Source organism: Microcebus murinus, chromosome 7, assembly GCF_040939455.1.
Source record: "Microcebus murinus isolate Inina chromosome 7, M.murinus_Inina_mat1.0, whole genome shotgun sequence".
Lineage (NCBI taxonomy): Eukaryota > Metazoa > Chordata > Mammalia > Primates > Cheirogaleidae > Microcebus > Microcebus murinus.
Window position 1 is genome coordinate 23,190,255 of NC_134110.1, and position 27,379 is coordinate 23,217,633.

General features: G+C 38.5%; 1 protein-coding gene across 1 annotated transcript in view; it reads left to right on the top strand.

The window, feature by feature from the left end:
• The window catches only part of GABRG3 (gamma-aminobutyric acid type A receptor subunit gamma3), a 435,843-nt gene that overhangs the window by 12,670 nt on the left and 395,794 nt on the right, over window positions 1–27,379 (top strand). The gene's annotated exons all lie outside the window — the stretch shown is intronic.

The following is a 27,379-nucleotide window of genomic DNA, read 5'->3' on the forward strand; positions in this document are numbered from 1 at the left end:
GAAAATTGTGAAAAGAAAGGGAAGTGGCCTAGGTGAATTTCTCTCCCTTCAGGGTTTCCAGAAATTTGAACCACTCTCCTGAGAAGAGATTGTTGGAGAATACAAATTCCCTCTCTGTTATCTGGGCAATCTCTGCCAAATGTGATCATGTTGGGAAAATAAAAGGATACATATTGGCTTTTCAAGGTGAATGGACACTCTGTGAAGATGTAGGAAATGCATAGCAATGACCATTGGGTTCATTTAATTCAGATCAAACATCTGACTGATATTCTCTTGCCCGTGTCCATGGCTGGAGGGCTTAATTGTCTAGTCCTCTTCTTCAGGTGTTTACATATTAAACTTCTTTTCTGAAGAGTATTTTCCCAGTTTAGTTAAAACTCCTGCTGAATGTAGAATGGAGAGTATCCGGCAAGAGAGGCAGCTGGCTGCATGGGGGAGGAGGTGACGAGTTGTTGCCATCACCCACGACAGGATCCAGGGGCCTCCTCCTTCTCGACTGGGGGTGCCCACACACACCACTTTGGTGGGGCATTGGAGGAAGATACCACCAGGGGCTCCTTTCCTTCAGACTTTCCAGAGCTGGACATAACACCTGGGCACTGACTCGGGAATGCTGAGGTGACCTGGACAATTCCCCACTGGGTGGTACAGGAGGAAGGTGAAAGAGAAAATGACTAAACAGTGGGACTGTGACCTCTCAAATAGGTCAGGCATTAAGTTTGTTACAGGTAATATATTTTAAAGGCAATCACAAGTGGGCCTCAAAGTATGATTTTTAAACAAGTCTTTTTATGCAGCTCCTTGATATCTTTCAGTGAAGAATTAGAAGCATAGTTGAGTTGCCATAGAACTGTAAGACAAATGCTTAGGGACTACCGGTTACGAATGTGAGAGGACTGTAGGAGCCCTTGGGAAGCAGAGAAAGCCCCCCAACCCACCCCCTGTTTCCGAGCTGCTGGTCCTGGTGTAAATGGAGCACCCCTACCTACCACGCCTTCCGCAGATTTTTGAAAGTTTGCATCGGAACTCTCTATTTGAGAGAATTTTGAAATGTGGGAAGGGCCGTACAAAGAATCAAATGTTTTGGGAGGATATTATGATTGATAATGGATGCATACAACTGTCTCTCATCCTGATTGTTTTCATATTTTAAGAAAAATAGGAAACACAATGTTTGAATCCAAAGGAATAAAGTAAAAACTTTGAAGTGTGGGTGCTTGTGTGTCGGAGGGAGTGGGAACTGGAGGTAGACTGTGTGGTGTCCCATCCAGTACGCACTGATGGCTTTTGATCGAATTGCCCCCGGCTGGTGGCTGGTCACTGCCTGTTGGAAGACCCCTGCGACTTACTTGAGTCAAACTAGGTTTTCCCTTCTTCATGCACGTCAGTCACTGTGTCAACTGCAGTTCCAGCCTGGTTAGTCCTCACCTACACTTCACAGTCTGCCATGCAGACAGGTGAGTTGTCATTTTCCAGCAATTACTGTATATCCAGAAAATAATTCAAATGTATTCACTCCACTCTCGGAACAGATGTAGGAGGAGAGGAAACAGACATTCTTAATTGCTGTGCTTAAAAGTAAAAGCTATTACTGTAGAGTTAGTTAACTGATTCTCTTACAAAGTTAATTCAAAAGCATAAGGGAGGTGAACACATTTTGTCAAGAAATTATACCTGTCACCTGTATGAGAAACTAATTAGACCGCTGGGTTAAGACCTCAGCTTAACACATGTTGGCAAGTGACCCTGCCATGCCTGTTCCCTGCCATTTTGGGCACTGATCCCTCACACACATCCCTGAGCACTTAGGGTGTCACCAGGGCGCTCTTTTATCTAGGCGGGGTTCTGTATGAGGAAAGGCTGCGCTAGAGCCCATCCATGTAGAGCACAGTTCATTAAAAATTTGTGTTAGGGTTTTATTTTTTCATAGGGAATGTATAATGAGGTCTCAGCATATTAAGTATTTTATTTTTTCTTATATGTGATTTGGTAAATAACTCAGGTGACACGTCCCGAGGTATAATCTAGTGAGTGGACTTGATTTGAATATTCAGTTTGGTTCATAGAATAACAAATTATCTGTTTCTTATGTTTATTCATTACTACTCCAGGAATTGAGCAAAATAGCTTCCCCTGGATTAGAGGGTGTTTGAGTGAGAAAAGATCTGGGCTCAAATAATGAGTTCTCCCACCAGTTACCAGCAGATTTCACAAAGAGAAAGAAACCGCTTCACTGGCCCATGGGTTTCTGTCTCTAAATGGGGTAGTTAAACCTGGATCCCAGGCGTGCTGTGAGGATTACAGGTGGTAATACCTGGCCCATCATGAGCTGGCTGGAAGTGGCAGGTGTCTTCCTTCCATCCTTTCCAGCCCTTACACTGTCTGGGCTCTTGTTTCAGTCTGGTGCATGAGTGCTGGGATAGAGCCCTTAGACAGCTTCATGGCATAAATGCTGTGTCTTACCTTGAGATTTCTGTTCAGCTGTCTGCATTTCATCAGTCTGTAATTAACATGTTGATCCAAAATATCTTCATGATCCTTTTATAAAGTATTACTGTTCCCATATTGATCAGGTTGTTGTTTTACTAATTCATATTTGAAGGACAAATGTAGATGCAAAGATCATAGTTTTCTAGGATATCATGGTTTAAAGCGATTCTGAAGGAAATCTAGACCAACAGGTCACAAACCTGGCATTGCATCAGAATTCCCTGCAGAGTTTTTAAAATACAGAAGCCAGGGTCTAAACCCAAGCCTCACTGAATTGGAATATTTATCATTTTTCTGTTTCTAGTTTGCTGATTTACACATACATCTGTAATATTATCATTCTTCTGCTTATTTTGGGTTTAATTTGCTCTTTTTCTAGTTTCTTAAGGTGGAAGCTGAAGGCATGGATTTGAGACCTTTTCTAATTTTCATGTTTAGTGTTATTAATTTCTTCATAAGTATAACTTTATCAGCATCCCACAGATTTTAATGTTTTTATTTCATGTACATTCAGTAAAAAATACCTTCTAATTTTCTTTTTAATTTCTTCTTTGACCCCTGGGATATTTATATGTGTGGGTGGGTATTTATTTTCCAAATATTTGAGGTTCTTCCAGATGTCATTCTGGTATTGATTTCTAATTGAATTATACTGTGGTCAAAGAACATACTTTGAATAAAGTGAGAATATGGTCTATCTTGGGGTGCATTTGGGAAGAATGTATATTCAGCTGTTGTTAGGTAGAGTTTTTCATAAATTATATCAATTAGGTGAAGTTGGTTCATAATTTGTTAAAGTCTACTTGATGCATTTCCATCTATTTCTATCAATTATTGAGAGGGGATATTGACGTTTATGGCAGTAACTGTGGCTCTGTGTATTTTTCTTTAGTTCTCTCAGTGTTTGAATCATGAACTTGGAAGCATTATACAAGGGGTAGATGCGTTTAGGATTTTTATGACCTCTTGAGTAATTGTCCACTTTATGATTGTGAAATGAATTAGCTGCTATTCTTTGCTTGTGAAGTCTACTTTGGTATTAAAATAACTACTTCAGCGTTCCATTTACTAGTATTAGTAGGGTATAGATCTTTCCATCCTTTCACCTTAAAACTATGTTTGTCTTTATGTTTAAAATGTTTCCTGTAGGCACCATATAGGTAGGTCTTGCTTTTTTTCTTTAATCCCTTCTAACAATCTGTGTCTAAATTGGAATCTTTAGACCATTTATATTTATTGTAACTATTGATGTAGTTAGATTTAAGTTTATGATCTTTTTATCTATATTCTACTGGTCCTCTTTGTTGTTCATTTGCCCCTTTTTTTATGATTCTCTTTTCCCTTATTTTTTTATTAACAATAACACTTTAGTTAGTTTAGTGATTGTATTAAAGATTTATAGTACCTTATACATCTTTAACATGTCACAGTCTATCTTCAAGTAATATTATACTATTTCACACATAGTATAAAACATTGCAATAGTATGTTTTTCATCACTTTCCTCCTAGACTCTATGCTATGGTGGTCACTCATGTCACTTAAACATATGCTGTAAACTCAACATTACATTGTTATTTGTGTTTACATAGTCTTTACCTTTTAAGAAAATATATATACATGTTTTATATATATTAATATATGTATATTAATGTGTGGATATATATATACACACACACACACACACACACACACACACACACACACACACACACCTCCCCATGTCATTCCCATTTCTGGTGCTTTTCCTTTATTATTTTTCTTTTCTTTGAGACAGAGACTCACTCTGCTGCCCTGAGTAGAGTGCTGTGGTGTCAGCCTAACTCATGGCAGCCTCAGACTTAGGCTCAAGTGATCCTCCTGCTTCAGCCTCCTGACTAGCTGCGACTACAGGCGCACACCACAACACCCAGCTAATTTTCTATTTTTTAGTAGAGACAGGGTCTTGCGCTTGCTCAGGCTGATCTCAAACTCCTGAGCTCAAGCAATCTTCTCACCTTGGCCTCCCAGAATGCTAAGATTACAGACGTGAGCCACCACAGCTGGCCTCTGGTGCTTCTCTTTGCATTGTGTAGATCCATATTTCCATGTATTATCATTTCCTTCTGCCTAAGGGACTTTCTCTAACTTTTTAGTATGGGAGTGCTGATAATGAGGTTTTTCAGCATTTGTATATCTGAAAATATTTTTATTTTGCCTTCTCTTTTAGTATCTTTATTGAAATATAATTCATATATCATAGAATTCATCCAATTAAAATGTATAGTCCAGTGGTTATTAGTATATGCTTAATGTTGTACAATCATGATTTAAACTTGGGACAATTTTATCATCCCTAAAAGGAGAAAAATACTCATTACTAGTCACTTCCCATTATACTTCCCTCTTCTCTTTGAACCTTTGGTAACCAATAATCCAATTTCTTATCTATAGATTTGCCTGGACTCTGCATATGAAAGGAATCATAGAATATGTGGACTTTTGTGATTGGTTTCTCTACTATTTTCAAGCTTCATGTATGTGATAACATGTATCAATACTTTATTTTATTCTTTTTATTGCCAAAGAATATTCTATTGTATGGCCGTGTTTGTTTATCTCTATATTAATTAATAATAAAAATCAATAAGGAATTTTGATTATTTTTTCTTTTGGGTATTCTGAATAATGATGCTGTGAATATATGTGTACATATTTTTAAATTTCTCTCAGATATATATGTAGGAGTGGAATTTCTGAGTGATGTATTTTTTGATGCATTATCTATATAAAAATATGTTGTTTGTTTTCTAAATATTTGTTAATTTACTAAATTCCCTTTTGTTATTGATTTCTAATATAATTCCATTGTGGTTGGAGAACACACTTTATACTATTTCAGTCATTTTAAATTTTTCAGGGCTTGTTTTATGGCTTAGCATATACTCTATCCTCTACCATGTTCTACATGCACTTAAAAAATGTTTATTCTGCTGTTCTTGGGTGGAGTGTTCTATAAAAGTCTATTAAGTCTCATTGTTTTACAGTGTTTTAGTTAAGTCTCCTATTTCCTTGTTGATCTTCTGTCTAGTTCTATTATTGAAAGTGGAGAATTGAATCTTCAAGTATTACATATTTAATTATCTGGTTCTCTTTTAAATTCTTTCAGTATTTTCTTTATGTAGTTTTGAGGTGAGTTGTTAAGAGCATAAATATTTATATTTGTTATATTTTCTCATACATTGAACCTTTGTTTTTATGAAATATCCTCTTCATCTCCAATAGCATTGTTTATTTAAACTGTATCTTAGTACAGGTATTTCATATTTCTTAAGTGTGGTGTTTGCATCATATACCTTTTTTCATCCTTTGTATTTTTGAATCTAGAATATGTCTCCTAAAGACAACATGGTGTTAGATCTTGTTTTTATACCCATTCCCATAATCTCTGCCCTTTGTATTTGTTTAATTGATTTACCTTTAATATTTATATTAACATGGTTAGGCTTACAACTGATATTTTGCCTTTTTTTCCTATAGGTCGCGAGTCTTTTTTGTTCCTCTTTTTCTTTTACTACCTTCTTTTGAATAAAGTGTTTAGTTTCTAGTATAAAATTTTAGTTTATTTAATACTTTTTTTTATTTTTTTTGTATTTGCAAGCCTATGACAATATACATGTTATCAAAATATTTGATACTCTTAACAGTGCCTTCAATTATACTAACTTAATTTCAATTAAATATAGAAATTTACTTTATATAGCTGCATTTATTCACCTGTTTTTGTGCTGTTACACCTTGTACATCTATATATATTATAAACCTAAACATTTTTATTGTTATAATTACTTTATATAATATTATTCTTTTAAATTATATTTACCATGGCATACTTACTTATCATTTCTGATTCTTGTCATTTCTTCCTGTGAATTAGAGTTTGCATCCACTCAAATACAGCTCTGTTATCACCTACCTTGTTTGTGCTCTTATTGTCAAATATATTACTTGTCTTTTTGTTATTGTTAAATATATTACTTGTTATAAGCCCAAGAATATAATTATATACATATTGTTTTATGCAATTGCTTTTTAAATTAGTTAAGAAAAAAAAGAGAGGGTGCATGCAGTTATACTGTCTTTTACAATTACCTACATTATTATCTTTATTAGGGCTCTTTGCATTTTTGTTTAAATTTGAATTACTATCTGTGGTCACTTGCTTTCAGCCTGAAGAACTTTCTTAGTGTTTCTTATGAGGTAGCTCTGTTAGCAACAAATTCTCTCAGTTTTTATTTCTCTGAGAATCTTTATCTTACTTTTATTTTTGAAAGAGTTTTTTTGTGTTAATCACTTAGAATATGCAATCTCACTGTCTTTTGGCCTCTGTTGTTTTGATAATAAATCTATTGAGCTTCTCTTATATGTGATCTGTTGTTTTTTCTCTTGCTGCTTCCAAGATTTTCTCTTTGAGTTTCAACATTTTCACTATGTTATATCTGAGTGTGAATTTCTTTGTGTTTATCTTACTGGAGTGTGTCAAGTTTCTTGGGTGTGAAGATTAGTGTTTTTCATCCAGTTTGGGAAAATTTTAAACTTTATTTTTCTGAACATATTTTCTCCCCTTTGTTTAACTCCATTCCTTCTGGTATTCTCACTATGCCTGTGTTGGCGTGTTCAGTGATGCTACACAATTCTCTGAATCTCTTAGTTTTTCTTTATTCTTTTTTTCTCTCTGTTTTTCAGATTTCATTCTCTCTATTGATTCACCCTCAAGTTTGATGACTCTTTCTTCTACCAGCTCAAATTTACTGTTGACTCTCTCCTGTGAATTTTTTGTTTTGATTGTTGTCCTTTTCCATTCTGTAAATTCCATTTGGGTCTTCTTACCATTTCTATCTCTTTATTAGTATTATGTATTTCACAAGATTTTGTTATCATACATTTCTTTAATTTTTTAGATATGGTTTCCTTGAATTCTTTGAACCTATTTAATTTATAATGGCTTTTCTGAAATCTTTATTAGAACAAATATGTGAGACCCTTCAAGAGTAATTTCTATTGCCTGCTCCCCCCACCCCCATGTTATATGAACCATAGTTTCCTGTTTATTTGAATTTCTTATAATTGTTTTTAAAAACTTGGCATTTTAGGTAATATATAGGGTTATAGCAATTCTGGATACTAATCTTCTATTCTCTCAGCATTTATGTGGCTTTTGTTTGCTTGTTCCTTTGTTTGTTTAGTAATTTGCCTATACTGACTCTGAGAAGTCTACTACACTCAGAGTAGGCACTTCTGATATCTCTGTTCAGAATTTTCCCCCTTATTTTTATCTTCTATCCTAACTATCTAATGGTTTCTCTAGCCTAAGTCAGAATAATCTACTTATTGGCCAGGTTGCCCGTAAGTCCCCTTAGATGGTTGGATTTTTCTCTCTATCATTGGATGTCTGTGTGTCTTGGGAAGCTGTTATCACAGGTTAGGAATTTTATGTTTTCCCCGTGTTCAGCTAGGCACTTGTAGCTTGGATATTTACTCTTTATTACTCCTGAGATGTTGCAGCTTTAGTCATGTATAATCTCCCAGATTGCCAGAAATGCAAGTGATTTTATTTAAAGTCTAGTTTCCTTAAGAATTGCCGCTGGGTCAAAGTGATTTATTGTTCAGCCAGTTGTGTTGTGTACCAGCAGTTGTATTTAAACCTTTGTGGTAGTGAGGTTTCCAGTCTTTATTGATGTATCTGTTTGTGGCTTGGGGAATGTTTTCAATCTACCTTGTGTTTTTCTCTGATTGCTTCTGAGTGTAGTTTAGTGGATGTGCACTGAATTTCTGATGCCCAGGGTTGACTGTGATTCCTGGAGAGCTCTTTGTAGTTATTTTTGTTTTTCTGGTTCTCTCTGTTAAAGTTCTATTTACTCTGCTGTTTTGCTTTTTGTTACTAGTATCTTAAAGCTAAGAGAAACCTCTTAATTGCTTTCCACCAAGATCTTCCTTGTTTTCAACAGCACCTTTAGGCATGGAATTCTCCACACTTTGTTCCAAATAATGCCATCCTTCTTATGCAGAGCTGCAGAGCACTTAATCCTTATGGCATTCCTCTTCTGGGTAGAATCTTTGTGACACTATGTAGTCTGGGATAGCAGCCTCGTGCCCCCACAGTGGCGTCTCTACTGTACAAGCAGACACTGGGGAGTGGTGGTAACTCTTGATCTTGGCTTTTTCTTTCTAGTATTGAACCTCTACCCTTCAAGAGAACAAGGTGGGAGTACTTGTAATTTCCGCCCCCCCCCCATGAATAAGGCCTTGGTGGGTAAAGGGACTATCAGTCCTGTAGACCATGCCTGACTGGAATGGCATGTGTGAAAAATGGGTGTGGGGGGAGTGAGAAACACTGGCAACCTGTCCCTCCCAGGGTGAAATTGTTAACCTAGACTCAGAGCCTGGAGGAGTGGGATCCTCTGCTATCTTGGCCAAACCCACCCAGCATAAAGTGTCAGAGTAGAGTTTTTGTAAAATGGATCTGGGAATGGGGAAGAGGGAGTATTTTGTGGCTCAAATGGCACAAACCCTCATTGTTCTCATTGTAATTTTGGAGAGTTTCTTGAATGAATGCTTCTTCATTTGCTGTATGCCCTTCAGATAATTTCTAGGCACTTTCAGTGCTTTTTAAAAAATAATTTTCTACAGTTAAATGGATGTTTTATTTTGGAGAGGGTCTGCTGAGCTCCTCATTCTGCTATTCTGGAAGTTCTGTCTCTTGCCTTAATTTTTAATATAGGATTGTGAGTTAACAGCCTTTTTTTTCCTCCCCTTTTAGTACAGGGACTTCAATATCCATGAGTTCTTCATCCATGGACTCAACAAACTGCAGATCAAAAATATTTGGGGTAAAACAATAGAAGATAATACAACAATAAAAATATAATACAAATGAAAAAAGCAATAAAGTGTAACCATATAGCATTTACATTTTATTAGGTATCATAAGTAATCTAGAGATGATTTAAAGTATATGAAAGGATGTGCATAGGTTATAGGCAAATACTGTGCCATTTTATATCAAGGAATGGAGCATCTGTGCATATTGGTGTGTGCAGGGGGTCCTAGAACCAATTTTCTGTGAATATCAAGAAACCATTGTACTTTAAAGACATTGCTCACTGTCTGTTCACTTTCATTGTTTCTGATGAGGAATCTGCTGTCACACTTCGGGTTATCTCATTATATTTCATGTGTTTCCCTCCCTGTGGATTCTGTTAAGTTTTTTATCTTTATTACTGAATTTGAGCCATTTGATTATGATGTACCTTGAGGTGGTATCCTTGGCATTTCTCATACTTGGGTTTCCTTGAGTTGCTTGGATTTGTGTGTTTATACTTTTCATTAAATTTTGAAAATTTTAGTCATTATTTCTTTAATTATTTTCCAGTGATATGGAAACACTGGAAAACATTCTCTAATCCTTGTGGATGGATCTTTCACTGGTTTTAGGTAGTCTTGTCACACACATGCACTGATTGCCCAAGTGGGGACCTTTTCAGGTCTCCGTGATTCCCTCTGTTTAGCTCTTCCTTCTCCTGGGCTATGTTTTATGAACTGTCTTTGTCTTGGTCTGCTTAGACCTTCAGCTTCATCTCCTCAACTCAGGGAATCAACTGAGCTCGGTCTGTGGCTTGCCATGGGCTACAGGCTAGAAATTAAATTCATTCAAGACAGTTGGGGCAATTGTAGAGCTTACTTTGCTTGTTTCCACCTTCAGCGACCATTGTCCTTTATTACCTGATATCCAGTATCTTGAAAACTGTTGCCTCATTTTGTTGATTTTTTATTGTTTTGAGTGAGAAAGTGAATCCAGTTCCTGTTACTACATGTTGTGGGGAGCAGAAGTGTTCATCCCCTTCGCTGAGTTTGATATCACAAGCCTATTACTTCTCTGCTGGCTGACATTTGTGGACCTTTAATTTCTGCCAGACATTTAGTTTGAGGAATGATTGCTTACATTGGTAGTAGAAGGAGGACTTACCTGCTTTCTTTAAGCCACATTCTTCCTGGGAGACTCCTTATTAAGTCATGTTTGTGACAAGACAGGGGATTGCAGTTGTGGGGAGGATAGTTAAATCCATACTATTAATAGTTTTGTATTTACCACTTGATGTTGCCAAACTGGCTTCCTCTTAGTTGTGGAAAGCATGGGAAAGGTGAGGTCACATGAGCATGCCCTGCTCATCTGTTTTCTCCAAGGCAATTCTGAATCTGGATGAGTTGGCTGACTACTGGCTCACTTAGGAACAGAGGGAAGAGGGAATTGCTCTCAAGGAGAGGTGCCCATACTCACTCAGTCTTTTGGCATTTGGGGGCAAGGGAGCCTGTTTAGGGACTATATGGGTGTTTTTACCTAGTGACAGACATTGTGTAATACCTATTATGTGTAGAGGGTTATATAAGTTTACAGTGATTACATAGGAAGCCATTTTTACCTAAGTCCACCACAGAAAATCTTCAGTGTTTAAATTGTTCCCATCAGTAAATTCAATCTTCTACCAACAACAAACATGTTTTAAAATTGCAGTTGACATTTGAGCAACACAGGTTTGAACTGCACAGGTCCACTTATATGCGGATTTTTTTTCAACCAAAGCAGATTGAAAATACAGTATTTGTGGAATGTGAAACCCATGTATACTGACTTTTCATATCCTTGAGTTCTGCAGGGCTGACTGCAAAATTTGAGTATGTACAGATTTTGGTATACTCTTGGGTTCTGGAACCAATTTTGTGTATACAAAGGGACAACTGCAATCAGTATTTTACCCAAATATTAAAAACCTTCCAGCATTATGTCACTCAAATTATAGCTGATACAATCTGTTGAGGGCTATTGCCTGAATTCACATCCTGAGACACATAGTAGTGTTTTGTTAGGGTTCATTGGCCCACAATTCATTGGGGAACTTTCAAATGTTGCCCAGGGAAGCACCAATTCTGTGCCTGAACCATCCACTCTTCCCTGGCATCAGGCCAGTCTTTAGGGACAGCACCTCCTCTCTAAGCATATCATTCTTTTTTCAAAAACATTTTTAGAAGTCTTAGCAGCAGGATCATGGCTGTATTTGTTTAAAGTATTTAACATTTCCCCTAAACATTGAAATCATTAAATATCTAAATGAAGTAATTTGATTTGAGTACAAGATTTCATGATTTCTCTTTAATTTTTTATTTTTAAATTAAAAAGATATCTACTGTAAAAAATACGGGATGCATGGAATAGTGTAAAAAATTGGAAATAAAACAATGCATTTCACTACCCAGAAGCTATCACGTGTCAATATTTTAACATATTTCCCTCAAGCTTCTATTAAATTTTTAAATGTAACGAAATGAAAGAATTATTCTTCTTTTGCCCTCATAACATTGTATCATTGGTATTGAAGTGTTATGAAATATTTTTAAAAGTATAATTTGATGGTTTTATGTTTCCCTGTTGGACATTTATTTGGATTTAAAATTTTCATTAGGATAGACAACACAAATATATCAATATTTTTATCCACATTTGCCATTTGGATTAGGTTATCTAGTGCTGTAAAATAAAGCACCTCAAGATTCAGTGGCCCACGACTGGTGATTGTGCAGAGTGGCTTTGCTGACAGGAGGCAGCTGGTTTGGGCACATCTGATGTGTTGCAGTGAGTTGGAGGGTCAACTGGGAACTACAGAGTACTTTGTGGCCACATTGATCCCTCTGAGCCTTGGATGGGATGATTGGAATGGCCAGAATCACTGGGCCTCTCTCTCCATGAGATCAGTCTCTTTGCATGTCTCTGTTCCTCAGGGTGACCAGTCGGGGGCTGTTTATACAGTAGCAGTTGGAATTCGGAAGAGACCAGAAAGCCTTGTTCGGAAGTTACTCAACTTCATTTCTGAGATACTCTCTGTTAATCAATGCAAGCCACAAGGCTAAAAAAGATCAGGAAGACTCTACCCTTTGTGGTAGAGTTGTGGCCAATTTCCATCTACTATGACATCTTTTCCCTGATTTGGATTTGTGTAAGTGGAACCTCTTGGCCGGAGGGTGCAAACTTTCCAAACAAGTTCACTTGCTATGTACCTCTGCCAGTGAGGTGTCAGAGTGACCATCTCAAAAACTTACCAGCATTTTTCCAGTTCTAGATCAAAGCCTTGAGCATAATGCATAAGAGAAAGTGTGAATGAGGATAACATTATTTGGTATCCTAAAGAGTTATTGACTCTTGTCTGGACCAGTGTTTGTGACCTTTATCTAGATATGTATGTTCTAAAAGCAAAATCCTGGGAAAAGTTTGTTCAATAAATCTTATCCAAAGTCCATCTTCTCTTTCTAGAGAGTGATACAAACGGTTACTAAGCATATCACAGCTACTGTTACATTTGATTCTGGTAGTGAATTGAAATTAGCCTCCAGTGTTTCTAGCATATGGGTCATTTAAAATTATTTCAGCTAAGTAATTATATTTTAAGTACACTAAAACAATAACAGAAAAAATTCACATCTAGACTAAGTGTTAAAAATGCATAAGTATGTATCAACCTACTCAAATACATTAGAACACAGTCACCAAATATTTAGCATTAGTGTATACTGTTATTCTAGAAGGTTGGAAATGAATCAAATGGCTAAAAACAATGACTAATTCTTAATAGTTTTTATATTCTGAATATTCAGATTGCACCTTCAGGTGACTCTTTCTTATCACTCATATTGTGTACATGCTCTTAATTTTTATTCCAGAAATATGAAGAACAGTTCTTTTTCCAAATATAGATGGGCTAGGAATCTTTTGGCTGATAATCGCTCAGAGATTGAGTTAAGAGTGGAATCTAGAGTACTCCACTGTGCAAGAAGTTGGCAGGCCTGTGTGGCCTTTGTAAGTAAAACTAATTAATCTGACTGTTTTCTTAAAATCTCATATTGCTTGCCTAAACATTGGGTTCTGGCAGCTTTTTGTAAAACATTCTTCCCTCATCACTCCCTACCAATCCCTTCCAAAGAGGCACACATCATTTTTTTTAAGTTGAAAGCCAGGGAAAGGAGATGAAATTAATTCAATAAATGGCACCAGCAGAGCAAGCATCTTCAGGGGTCATCTTTGGAGGTCCCCACCTCATCTTCAGGGGTCCCCATGAGCTGACACCTCGACATTGTTGCTTTGGGTGATGTTTAGCTGATGAGATGAGGAGTTTCAATGGGCCTTTTCAACAGCACCTCACTAGAGGCTGGGTCAAAAGAAAATTCATATTCTGTTCCCCTCTCAGTACTGATGCAGCTCTCATGGTGTGAGGAACATTCCCAGAGAAGAGACACAAGAGAGGGTAAGGTTGAAGAGCAGGTGGAGGGAAACAGCCTTGGAGCAGTCCCAGGCTTTGCTCAGTCTCTGTCCATGGTACTGCCTGGAAGCCACTTTGTCCACAGCTCACTCTTCAGCTGCCTTGGGTGTCCACAGCTTCCTCAGGCAAACACCACAGTGACATGGGATCCTCCAGGTTGGCATAAAGAACCCCACATTTATAGAGATTGAATATTGAGAGAAAACCACGTGGAGTGATCCACCAGTGTTGGAATAGAGTGGGTTGGTCTTTGGTGTCTGTTCATTTTTCCTCTCAGTTTTGTACTGATTTCCCATAAGCAGGCTATGTAAATTGGAAAGTACTAGTCCTACCAAGGTGTTTTTGTTTTATCAGGTGAGCCATGAACACTGAAAATAGTGTTAGGTTCAATACATACATACAAACATGCATGCATATATATATTTACATAGATAGATAAACAAAAGCTCTAGCTAGGTGAGGAAGAAATTTGGGGAAGGTGGAGGAAGTTTCCAATATTTTTCAATTTCTAATATGTATTAATTTTTCCAGGCCTTTACCTAGTGAGCCTTCTGCTAAAACCATGATCATGTTATAAATGCTCAGTAAATGCTGGCAAGTATTGATCTTGCAGTTAAGACAGTCCTCTCCTCAAGGCAGTCAGAGCCTTTTGAGGACCAATGTTCTAAACACAATGTCATCAATCCAAACCTGGAGCCATATTAGAGAGGGTAGCCAGGAAGGGCTAGATATGCTCCCATGATCACATATGTGCTCCAGCACAGAACTGGCCATTTCTCTAAGAATGTAAAACTTTCTTAAGGTGGGAGTCCTATATTCCTCAGCCAATGTTTTATAGTCCTGAAGGTCTAACAGTGCTTGCTCTGTTGCATACCTAGGCTAATGCATGGTAGACCTAAGCTGCTATGTTGGATACCTAGTCTGGTATATTGGATATCTAGGCTTACGTATTACATACCTGGGCTGATGTGTTGTGTACTGAGGCTGATATGTTGGATACCAAGGCTGATATATTACATACCTAGGCTGGTATGTTGGACTCCTAGAACCATGTCTCTCTCCCACCTACCCCCATAGACACCTGCTGAGGAATTTTGTCCTTTCTCTGTTAATGCTTTGACCTGAAAGAAAGATTTTTCATCATGGAATACCCAGGCCACAAGGAGGAAGAGGGTGCTGACTTCAACAATCAGAGCAAACAGCTAATTAAATATTCTAGAAACATATTAACTTTACTTGGTTCTTTCTTTATTATTATTATTTTTTGAGACAGAGTCTCACTATGTTGCCTGGGTAGAGGGCAGTTGGCAGTTGCATCATCTTAGCTCACTGCATCCAACTCCTGGGCTCAAGTGATCCTCCTGCCTCAGCCCCCGAGTAGCTGGTCATGTGCCACCATGGCCGACTAATGGTTTTAGTTTTGGTAGAGGTGGGGTCTCACTCTTGCTCAGGTTAGTCTCCTGACCTCAACTGATCCTTCCACCTTGGCCTCCCAGACTGCTAGGATTACAGGCATGAGCCACCACGCCCAGCTTGCTTGGTTCACGGTGGTAGCAATAGCCCCAGACATTTAAGAGAAGATCCAGGGCAACAGTTTAGATCTTGGAAAATATTAATAGAGTTAGAGTAAATTAGGTTTGGCAAGATTCATGCTTTTGAATTATTTCCACACCATTTCTACCTTCTCTCTCTCAGTGACCTCCCCTCACTTGAGGTTCACTTTTACCCATTTTGTTCCCCTTCCTTTTCTCGTCTCTGTTCCTATTTAACCACACACCTATGTCCCATGGTCCCCGCTGTCATAGGTACAGGACCTTCTCAGTTTGAAAGAGCTTGGTCTCCATTCTGTTCCCCACTGCACTATCCCAAAATGTGGTTCTTGACATAACTCAGAGCTACCTAAACACTGAGATCCTTACTCCTATTTTAAATTCAGATCACAGCATCTAGTTTTTCAATCCTCCAACTCCCTTAGGCTTTTAAAAATGTTCTTTCTCTTCACTGCATTCTGTAGAATCTTGAAACTTTCTTTATAGCAACACATTTCTCTCTCTGCTTCAATGAAATGCCTTCTCCTCTCTCACTTTCCCCTTCCTGACTGGTCTCCCTCCTCTCCTCACCCAGATTCCTGGCCCTTCGCTAAATTATCTTTCAGTCTATTCTCTTCTTTTTATATAGTCTTTCATTTGGTCGCAACACTAGCCTTTGTGGCTTCAACCACTACTCCTGTGTGTTAATATGTATTTCCCAAATTCATTACTTCGGCCTTGACTACTATACTACTCAGGTCTACATTGCTAATTTATTTCTGGAAATTTGAGGTGCATGGCTGTTCTGTCGGATTCTTGAATTTCTCATATATAGAAGCTGTTAAAGTAGGGCCCAGCTGGCCTGGTGATTACCCATCTCATCCTCAAGGCTTTCCACTGTTGCCTGCATAATCTGGATTGAAGTCGCTTGTGACTCAAAAGCCTTTCTTGTTAAAATCCTTTAAGATACAAGTCAAACTTCTCGTTCTTCCAATAAACATGTATAATAATTTTTGTAATAATAATCATATTGTTCTAGACATATTTCCTTTTCTTTCATTCATGGTGAATGCCAGTTAAATTAAAGATAGGGGAGCTACCTGATGATGATCCTGGTATTCATTTGATGATATCCAAGTTCCATGCAGTTGTTTCTCCTTCTCCCTGCCTAAGTCACCTGCCTCTACCTGTGGCCTCATTGCAAAAGCTCATTTCATCCACTGAGCTTTCTCTGCAAACAACAGTAAATTCTACAGTCTGTGTGTAATTTTAATAGAACATATTACTTTCAACTTCATTCTCAACTCAGACATGTGCATCTTATTTTCTTCATCATGGAAGTCTCAAAGGCAGTGCATCTAATTTGTCTTTATTTTCCTCTTAATGTAATGTTTTGTCATAGGAAGGTCATGACAAATTTTGATTGAATCAAATTAAATAGTGGCTGATAACTGTAGAGCTCACCATTTCTGGTGCTCTTCATTACCTTTTGCAGAGCCAGGCTTCCATGTGCTATAATTTATTAATCGTGTGAAAAATTTCTTTGAATATTTCTAATACTGCAGATCTGATGAAGATGAATTCTCAGATTTTTTTTTTCTGTCTGAAGGCATTTATTTCATCTTGATTTTTGAAAGTCATTTTTCCGGGTACAGAATTATAGGCTAATTTTTTTTCTTTCAGTACTTGAAAAATCTTACATCATTGGTTTCTATTTTTTCTTATGAGGTATCAGCTGTGATCTTAATCACTTTTCTTTTTTATGAAATGTACCTTTTTATGGCCACTCTTAAGATTTTTTTCTTTACTGACTTTTTAGAAGTTTGATAATAATGTGCCCAGGTATAGTTTTCTTTATATTTATCATTCTTGAGTTTTGATGCATTGCTTGGACCTATGATTTGATGTCTTTTATCACTTTTGGAAAATTCTTGACTATAATATTTTTCATCTCAATATCTTTCTTTCTGGGACTCAAATTACATATACATTCTATTTGTAACACAGATGTTATAGGGTTCTGTGTTTATTCAAAACCAGTTGCAGTAAAGGCTGTATCAACTATATAGGATAGAATGGCTATGGGGGATGAGTCACTATGTCCAAGGTGGGCTGTCATCCCTAAACTCTACTCACTTTTTGTCTCAGTACCTGGTTTTATTCTCTTCATACTTATCACTGTCAAAAACATCTGGTTTATGGATTAGCTACTTGTTTAATCTCTGTTTTACCCACTGTGATTTAAGCACTGTGGATATAGGGGCTTTATGTCTTGATTATGGTCTATCCTCAAACTCTAGAACTGTGTGTAGCTCACCTACTAATTACTTGTTGAATGACTAGTGGTGAGAAGGAAAGCAAGGATGAAATTGACTTACCACTTACTCTTAGAAAGGAAGCTCTTGAAAGGTAACATTCATAAAACTCTTCAAAAAAGTCATAATACTGGAAAATTGTTGAATTGTAGCAGTAGATTGGAGTGTTAAAGAAATTTGAAATAGTTTAGTGAAAAATAAAATACTTTGTACTAATTAGGCTTAATCCGTTGTAATATTAATGGAATCAGAGGATTTCACAGCTGGAATTTTGACTACTTTAGATAATTCTTATGAGTGGAATCTTATAGTGTTTGTTCTTTTGTGACTGCCTTGTTGCATTTCACTTGGCATAGTGTCCTCAGGGTTCATCCATGTTGTAGCATATGACAAGATTTCCACACTCACACATACACACACATATGTGCACACACACACACTTTTCTTTATCCATTCATCTGTTGATTGACTGACATTTTGGTTGCTACCTTTTGGCTACTGTGAGGTGCAGAACTTTTTAAGTTTGATGTAATCTCTTTGTCTACTTGTGCTTTTGTTTCCTAGGATTTTGCTGTCTTATCCAAAATATCATTTCCACATGCAATATCATGAAGCTTTTCCACTATGTTTTTTTTTCTAGAAGTTTTATATATCTACATTTCTTAAGGGTCAGTTTTGGAGATTTAATTTGATTCTTTGATTGGGCCATGTTTTTCTGTTTCTTTGTATGCCTTGTTATCTATTTTAGGACTTTAGCACTTGAAAACTCAGTTACCTTTCCCAGTCTTTATGGTCTAATTTTGTACAGAAAGGACTTTCACCAATCAACCTGTCCAGAGATTCTGGAGACTTCTGAAGCCTTTTCTGGGGATACATCCTTTCTGGACTTGCACACGTAATGTAATGGAAAAGATGTTAGTTTCTACTCAGGAGCGCTCCCTGATGTTTGTCTCTGGTACTGCAGCTTGTTTGGTGTAGGAAGCTGAGGTACTGTGCTTTCCCTAGTGTCTTTCTGTGGCACAGTAGACTCTGCTGGGAGACCAAGCCATGTTTATTGCCTTTGTTCTCAGAGACCAGCAATCTGCCACCCTATTCCTGTCAGCACGTAAATTTAGAGACAGGAGAAACCAGTCCTTTAGGCAGCCCCCCCAAAATGTCAGAAAGTTGAAAATATTCCACTCTTCTCTTTCCATCCTTGGAGAGAAGTTGCGAATTTTCTCTTGAACTCACCATGTTGTGCTGGGAGAGGCACTCTGGCAAGTGAGTGCCATGAATTTTCTGACTGGGCTTCTACGTGGTTGGCTTTACACCGCCCAGAAACTCTTAATTGCATTCTGGATTTCTCACAAAGGCAGTTGGTCTGTGAAGTGTGGTTAAGTCAGTGACTTCATGTGGGAAAGAGGGCTGGGGCTTCCTACTTTGCCATCTTGCTAATGTCATTCTGTTACATGTCACTCATACATAATGAGATTCGTCAAATACTAAGGCCTCTCCTATCATCCTCAGTCTTCTCATTGTTGAAAGGTATAATGCAGTTAGCCTTTCAAATACACAGTGGACTGAAAGCTGTGCTGGTCAATATTCTCAGCCAGATAGTAGAAAGGAGAAGATGCTAACATGAAGGGAGTTTTTAAAAACTTACCTCCCCTGTTATAACTAATAAAACTCATGGGTGGAGGGAGAACTTACTTTAGACATTCAGCTTACAGATGGATAAAATGAGCCCCAACAAATTTAAATTACCCTCTCAAGATCATATGGTAACTAGAGTGTCAAATTTGTGGTGTTGTAGGACTTGGAAGATGCCTTCTTCAATTCTCTTATATTCTTAACATCAAGCTCTCTCAAGAGGTGGAAATTTAGATATGAACTATCGAGCACCTACTCATCAGAGCTCTGAAGGATTTGTGGTTCTGAACTTTAGCAACAGTGTTTTTATTTTTTTGAGAATATGAATTATCAAACTTCTTTAGTAGCAAATATTTATATGAATGTGCAGAAATACAGAAGGTCACTTTTCACCTCCACCTCCATATAATAGCTTGTCATATCTGTTACTTGTCATATCTGACCCACAGTGAGATGATGACAACTTCATTTTGATCTTTGTAACCTCACTGGCCTCCTTGAGAGCACATATAATATTTAAAGGATGCCTAGGAAAGGAGTGAGGGCTTTAGAGTTCTGGGATTAGTGGAGTTGGGATTCTCTGTAAATGCTATATTCATGGGTCTGAACCAAGTTAATCGGCTATACAGGATCTTAACAGATCTGAAATGATACCTATGATAGTGACATCATCATCTCAGGGCTCTAACACTAAACTATATCAAATGCTTTTTCAGGGATTCAGTGGGTTGGCAAACTGTAATATTGACCAAGTTTGCTTATCCTATGTACTTTGTACCCACATTCCTCCACCTACTTGCCATAAACCTAGTATTCTTCAAGTTAGAAGAATTTGAAAACAATAATAAGGCTCAGAGACATAGTATTTGCATTTTATAAAGAGCCTAGAAAGATTATTTGTGATGATAATTATAATTATGATGATGATAATAGCAATAAAATTATACTAATAAATTCCCACCAAGGTCTTTGTTCCCCAGAATCTTTTTAAGTCTCACTACCAAGCAGAAAACTCCTAGAGGCTGAGGGTGGAACTCTGGATTCTCTGCTCTGGTGAGGCTGCAGAATCCTGGGTAAGTCACCTCCTCACTCATATTTAACTTCCGCTCCATAAAGTGGGAACAAGGGTGGTATTACATACTGATTAAACCCCAAATGCTTATTACAGTGCCATTTAGTAATGCTGCAATCACTTTGTCTGTGGGCATGAGCAAAGGGAGGAAAGGCAGTACCGAGGGGAGAGTTGGTGGTGAGCTGAGGGGGCCACCCTACCTAATGCATCGTATTTCCCAGTGGGACCCTTAGCTTGGGTAAAGGATGGAAGCAGCACGCTGGGGGGGCTGACCACAGATGAGCCCACATTCCCCACCCATGACCCCAGAGGCAGGGAAGATTGGAAGAGAGGCTCCCAGCTATTTGGAAGAGCGTTTTATGCCTCAGGGGCATGAGAGTTAATATTATTTATTCATCTTGTTAAAACTCATTTGCTGATGTTTAAATATTTCTCTCATATTTAATCTTTTTATGAATAAAATAGAAATGTAAGTGACTAGGATGACTTTTAAAAACAGTAATATCATTTGAAAGGTAGCAAATGCAATATTTTGGTATTATTTTCTAAATCTAATTCCAGGGACTCTAACAGAAAATTTATTTTATTTTTATTTTATTTTTATTTTATTTTATTTTTTTTGAGACAGAGTCTCGCTTTGTTGCACAGGCTAGAGTGAGTGCCGTGGCGTCAGCCTACCTCACAGCAACCTCAAACTCCTGGGCTCAAGCGATCCTTCTGCCTCAGCCTCCCGAGTAGCTGGGACTACAGGCATGCGCCACCACGCCCGGCTAATTTTATATATATATTAGTTGGCCAATTAATTTCTTTCTATTTATAGTAGAGACGGGGTCTCGCTCTTGCTCAGGCTGGTTTCGAACTCCTGACCTCGAGCAATCCGCCCGCCTCGGCCTCCCAGAGTGCTAGGATTACAGGCTTGAGCCACCGCGCCCGGCCTCTAACAGAAAATTTAATGAACACCTACTGCTTACTGCACAACAGTCTACACCCAACCTCCATCAGGCATTGGGTTCTGTTATCACCCCCTTGACATGTAGGGGTACTGAGGCGCAGAGATGTGAAGAACATTTTCAAGATTAAAGAACTGGGGAGAGACCAAGCCACTTTCCGCGGCCGGGCAGCACGCTCCATGGCTGTGCTGCCTCACTCGGCTTGGCTGATCAAAATTCTCTGGGGTCTCCATCCTCATCCCTACTGCTGCTGGCCAGGGTAGCGTATCAGGGATTTCCTTCCAGGAATGGCTGTGGACGCCTGGGCTCTCCCTCCCCATGGTTCTGTCCACATCAACGCCTACTGACCCCATAGCCCATCTGTTCTAATCTGTGTTTCTCACATTGCCTATTTCTTGCTTGTTTATGGATGTGTATGCATAGTTTTATTGCCTCTCCCAAAGCCACTCTCAGCTTTTTCCTCTCCAGGGAGGTAATGTAGTTTCTGCTGTAACAGACGATCATATTCAGGAGTATCCTTGTCTGGGTTCTTTGATCAGTTCTTTGCCTACTTGACTACGTGGGTCAGCCCGTACTTGTCCTCATGTTCTGAAGGATGCTTCAAAATTATTCTTTTTCAAAAATAAGACCTACTGTTGATAGATCATTAAGGTGGCTATAGTTTATTATAATATATTGTATATTTCAAAATAGCTAGAAGAGAATAATTCAAATGTTTCTAGAACAAAGAAAAGACAAACATTTCAGGTGGTGAATATCCTAATTACACTGATTTATCTTTACAAATTATATGGACATATTAAATTATCACATATACTCTGAAAACATGTACATCATTTATGTATCAATAAAAATACACTTAAAAAAAGAAGAAAAATATTGCTCTTCATGTTATAATTGGGAATCTCACGTGAATATTTAACATGTGAAGTCCAAGTAATTATAATAGCTTTACAAATGCAATTTTTAGGAACTGTAGTTTTGCAACATTCAGTGTGCTGGATGCTGTGGGAATGGGTGAAGGTGGATCACACTCACCCTGCCTTTCAGGGACAAGCTCTTCTCAGAAGGGGTGCTCCTGACCATAGAAAGTGGCCTCATAATACAGAGATCCAGAGAAAGGCAATGCATCTTTCTTTCTCTGTTACTACATGCAAAATGAATTTTCTTAAAAGTCCCCCAAGGATTATTAGAAATTTGTGTGAGAACTATCTTTCATAAGAGGTATTAATCAAAAGACTCAACTCAAGAAAAACTGAATGACTATTGTAGCAATTCTTGTAGCCCTTGAGGCCTGCCACGTGCACACGCCGAGGGTTCCGTGTGAACCTGTAGCCTTGTTCCCTAGGGGGTGGATTCCTGCTCTTCCGCCTTCCCCAGAGGAACAACTGCAGACCCAGTGGTCCATGAATCCACGCTGAGCTGAGCACAGTTCCTCAATGTCTATTTTCTACAGACTTTTTTATTCTCTCTCCAATTTTTCCAAAGTAAATCATGCCAAGCATAAGTCCATGGTTCTAGAGAGAAACTTCTGGGGATTTTGAGAAGCTGGCTTGGTATAACTTCCCATTTGACTTGGGAAAAGGTAGGAAGCGATCTGGAATAAGGTCAGTCAGGCTGCCTAGAACCTTGTTACAAGTGAGGGCCAGCGCTAACCCGTTTTAAAACGGCACAACTTACTTGACTTATTAAATAACATCAGTGCCCGCCTCAGGAGGCCCAAGGCCAGAAAAAAAAGTCCACCAAACCTAGGCAAACAAAAGACTTTTTGTTAAGATTGAAATACCACCAAACCGGAAAGCCGTAAAATGGCAGCAGATTATGCAGAATGTTTCTGTTGAATATTACGTCTTATTCAGGGCTGGCATTTTAGCCACATCCTGGCAAGCACCCATTTCTGATACCTGAATGGGGCCCTTTAACTGATTACTTCCTGGGCATTGTGGAAACAAAATTGATTCTTTTTTCACAAGAGGAGCTGAGGTTTGTTTAACAGGAGGAACCTTGTACCATTAAAGGTGATTTTAGATGTCAAGTCCCAAAGGAATTGATGTCAGAAACTTCCTGCAATTAAAATATGCTTTATTCACTTTTTACCATGACAGAATTCCTTGAGTGCCCACAACGAAAATGATGACAAATCTCTTCAGCTCCAGTGTCTAACTGGCATCCTGGCGAGCCAGGGTCAGCCTGTGCCTCTTGCTGCCTCTGCAGCAGACCCGCCCTGACCCTGCGTTCTCCCCCCAGCAAGGCCACTGACAGGGCCTTTCTCGCCGGGGCTGCTTCCTCAGCTCCTCACTGACAGAGCTCACATGGTCCGCCAGGCTCTCCTCAGCTGCTCGTTCTAGGATGGGGAAGACCACGAGAGGGTGGAGGAAAATAACCAAGCGCGTATCTGCTTTGGTTTTGCGACAGAGGACTGTAGTCCCTGTAGTCCCGTACTCCCCGTGGGGCCACACAGGTCTGTCAAGGGGGCACAGGCGGTCATTTGGTGCCTACCAAGCCTTGCCCAGCGCATCTTTGCTGTGTTCACTCATGCCATACCGTGGACATGTTTATCATGCTTCTCCGACGTACTAATTCTGAATTTTTAGGAAATAATAACATCTAGGCAGGTAAGGGAGAATTCAAACAAAGAATTGCAGTGTGAATCCATTTTGAACCAAGTGTGTGGGCCCCAGTTCCATCAGCTCCATTTTATGCTCTTACAATGGAACCTGCACCCCTTCACTCAGGAACGCTCTGCCCTGGCTTTTCTACCTCTGTGTAAGTCTTCAGCTTTCTCCCGGCTATCCAGGGTTTAATATTCTTTTTCTTGTGGTAACATAACATAAAATTTACCATCTGAACCTTTTTTTTTTTCTTGAGACAGTGTCTTGCTCTGTTGCCCAGGCAGGAAGTGCAGTGGTGTCATGATAGCTCACTGCAGCCTCAAGAAACTCCTGGTCTCAAGCAATCCTCCTGCCTTAGCATCCCAAGTAGCTGGGACTACAGGCCTGCACCACCACAACCAGCTGATTTTAAAAATATTTTGTAGAGACAGGGTCACCCTGTGGTGCCCAGGCTGATCTCAAACTCCTGACCTTAAGCAATCCTCCTACCTTGGCCTCCCGAAATGCTGGGATTACAGGCATGATTACAGGGCATGGCCATCTGAACCATTTTTAAGTGTACAGTTCAGTGGCAGTAAGAATATTCTTACTGTTTTGCTCCTATCACCACCATCCATCACCAGAACTCTTTTCATCTTGCAAAGCTGAAATTCTGTACCCATTAAACACTAATTCCCTGTTTCCACCTCCCCTAGCCCTTGGCAACCTCCATTCTACTTTCTGTCTCTATGAATTTGCCTATTCTAGGTACCTAATATAAGTGGAACCATACAGTATTTGCCTTATTGTGACTGCCTGATTTTACTTAGCATAATGTTCTCAAGGTTCATCCATAATGTAGCATGTGTCAGAATTTCCTTCCTTTTTAAGGAAAAATAATATGTCATTGTATGGACATCACATTTTGTTTATCCTTTGATCTGTTGATGAACACTTGAGTTGTTTCCATCTTTTGGCTGTTATGAATAATACTGATATGAACATGGGTGTATAAATATCTGTTTGAATCCTTGACTTTAATTATTTTGGGTATATACCCAGAAGTGGAATTGGCAGATGATAAAATAAGTCTATTTTTAGTATTTTGAGGAACCACCATACTGTTTTCCACCATGGCTGTATCATTTTCTTTCCTACCAACAGTGCACAAGGATTCTCATTTCTCTACATCCTGGCCGACACTTGTTATTTTCTGTTTGTTTTTTGTTGTTGTTGGTATGGTGGTGGTTTGCTTGCTTGGTTTAATACTAGCCATCCTGATGGGTGTGAGGTGGTATCCCGTGGTTTTGAGTTGCATTTCCCTAATGACTAATGCTTTTGAGCATTTTTTCATGTGCTTATTGTCCATTCGAGTATCTTCTTGGGGGAAATGTCTATTTAAGTTTTGGGCCCATTTAAATCAGGTTGTTTTTCTTCTTGTTGGGTTGTAGGTGTACTTTGCATATTCTGGATATTAACTACTTATTACATACATGATTTGCAAACATTTTCTCCCATTCCATGAGCTGCCTTTTCACTCTGTTGTGCCCTTTATGCACAGAAGTTTTTAATTTTGATGTAGTCAAATTTATCTCTTTCTCTCTTGGCGCCTGTGCTTTTGGTGTTATATTCAAGAAATCGTTGCCAAACCCAGTGTTTTCCCTCTATGTTTTCTTCTGATAGTTTTGTAGTTTTACATCTTATACCTAGGTCTTTAGTCCATTTTGAGTTAGTTTTTATATGTGATGGAAGGTAAGAGTCCAGCTTCATTCTTTTGCATGTGGATATCCAGTTTTCCCAGCACCATTTGTGGAAAAGACTGCCCTAAGCCCCATTGAATGGTCTTGACATCCTTGATGAAGATCATTTGTCAAGGCTTACTCTTGAGTCTTAAATTATAAACCCCGAGAGCCTCCTGTGACCAGTCTCTTTCCTGAGTGCCCCTGTCAAAGCCACTTTCCTAAATGCTTCATTTATGTTAGCATGACTCTACTTAAAAGAGCATCAACTGAAAACAGTTCATTTCTCCAGCTTTTGTGTGTGTATGTATGGTTATTCCAAACTCCTTTCTCACAAACCCTTCATTGCATTATTGTGTTTTAAGAAAGCTGTATGTCTGCAGGTCCTTTTAATTTAATGAGATAAAAAGCTCTGGAAGCCTAAAGTCTAATAAATACTGTGAAACAACCAGAAAAGTAGGTTCTCAACTGACTGACTCAACACAGGCTTTTGTATGGCATAATCAAAGGTTATGTAGTATTTGAAGACAGAACACTTGCTGAATCCAATTAAGTTGAAGAAAGATGCTACTTAATTTTCACAGTAGTTAACAAAGCTACATTTAAAATGAAGAATATTCCTTTTATGAAATTTAGGCACTATATACATAGTGCATAGAATTGTGTTGGGACATTTTCCAAAATGCCAACAGCTCTTCAGAGCTCACATGATTTGATTGTGCTGACAGATGTTAGAGAAGTTGGCTCAAATTCATAATCATTATTTTCATTTCATGGAGGTCTGGAAATCATTGCCCAGGGACAGACCACTGAATATGCAATTTTACAAGAGACCGAGGGCTCAGAGGTGACACTCATAGTTCCAAAGTGGAGTGCAGAGGTCCATTTGTGAATGTCCCATTATTTGGCAAACCTAAAGGAGGCACATTGAAATAACTGCCTATACAAATACACATGTTTCCGTGGAAACAGTTTGTTTCATGTGTAATGGTTCAGGAGTCTAGTTCATAGTCCTCTCTGGGTAGGAATATTCTGAAATTGGCTCTGTTCTCTCCCTTGTCATCCATGAGTGCTGAATGAAGGGCACGTCCATCCTTTCAGAGGACATCGCCCCTGACTCGGAGGTCTGTCGACTTGGCAGTCTGAGTACCCGTCTCGTTCAGTTCCATTGCTGCCCAGGAAAAAGAAACTGGTTTTCTTTAAAGCCAATGAGCCAATTTAACCTCTGATGCACAATGTTAGATATCACGACCCCTGATTATATAAATTTTATACCCTCATAGTTGAAACAGTAGCTCTTTGACTTACTAAAATTTTATTATTTTTGAGTTATAGGATTTTAGCTCTGTCATATATGTGTGAATATGTGTCTTTAAGTGATACTCCTACAATAAAATATGTTTCTTATTTTATTTTTTGGTGTATAAACTCACTAGAACTTTGCTCTGGGTTGCTTTGCTTTAGAATGATAGTTACACAGCTCTGTGGTGGATAAATAACTTGGTACATCACTGACATTGCTCATCTCTTCTGGTTAGCTTTCCAGCAAAACTTGGACATGAAATCACTTATGCAATGTCGTAGATTTATGTCCTGTCTTTGCCATAAAATCAGCTTAGCTGATGTTACAGAATATCTTTATACTCATCTATCACTGGCAACTTGCAGTATATAATTGTTCCAATTTCCTAGACCTTGATAAATACAAGCAAGAAT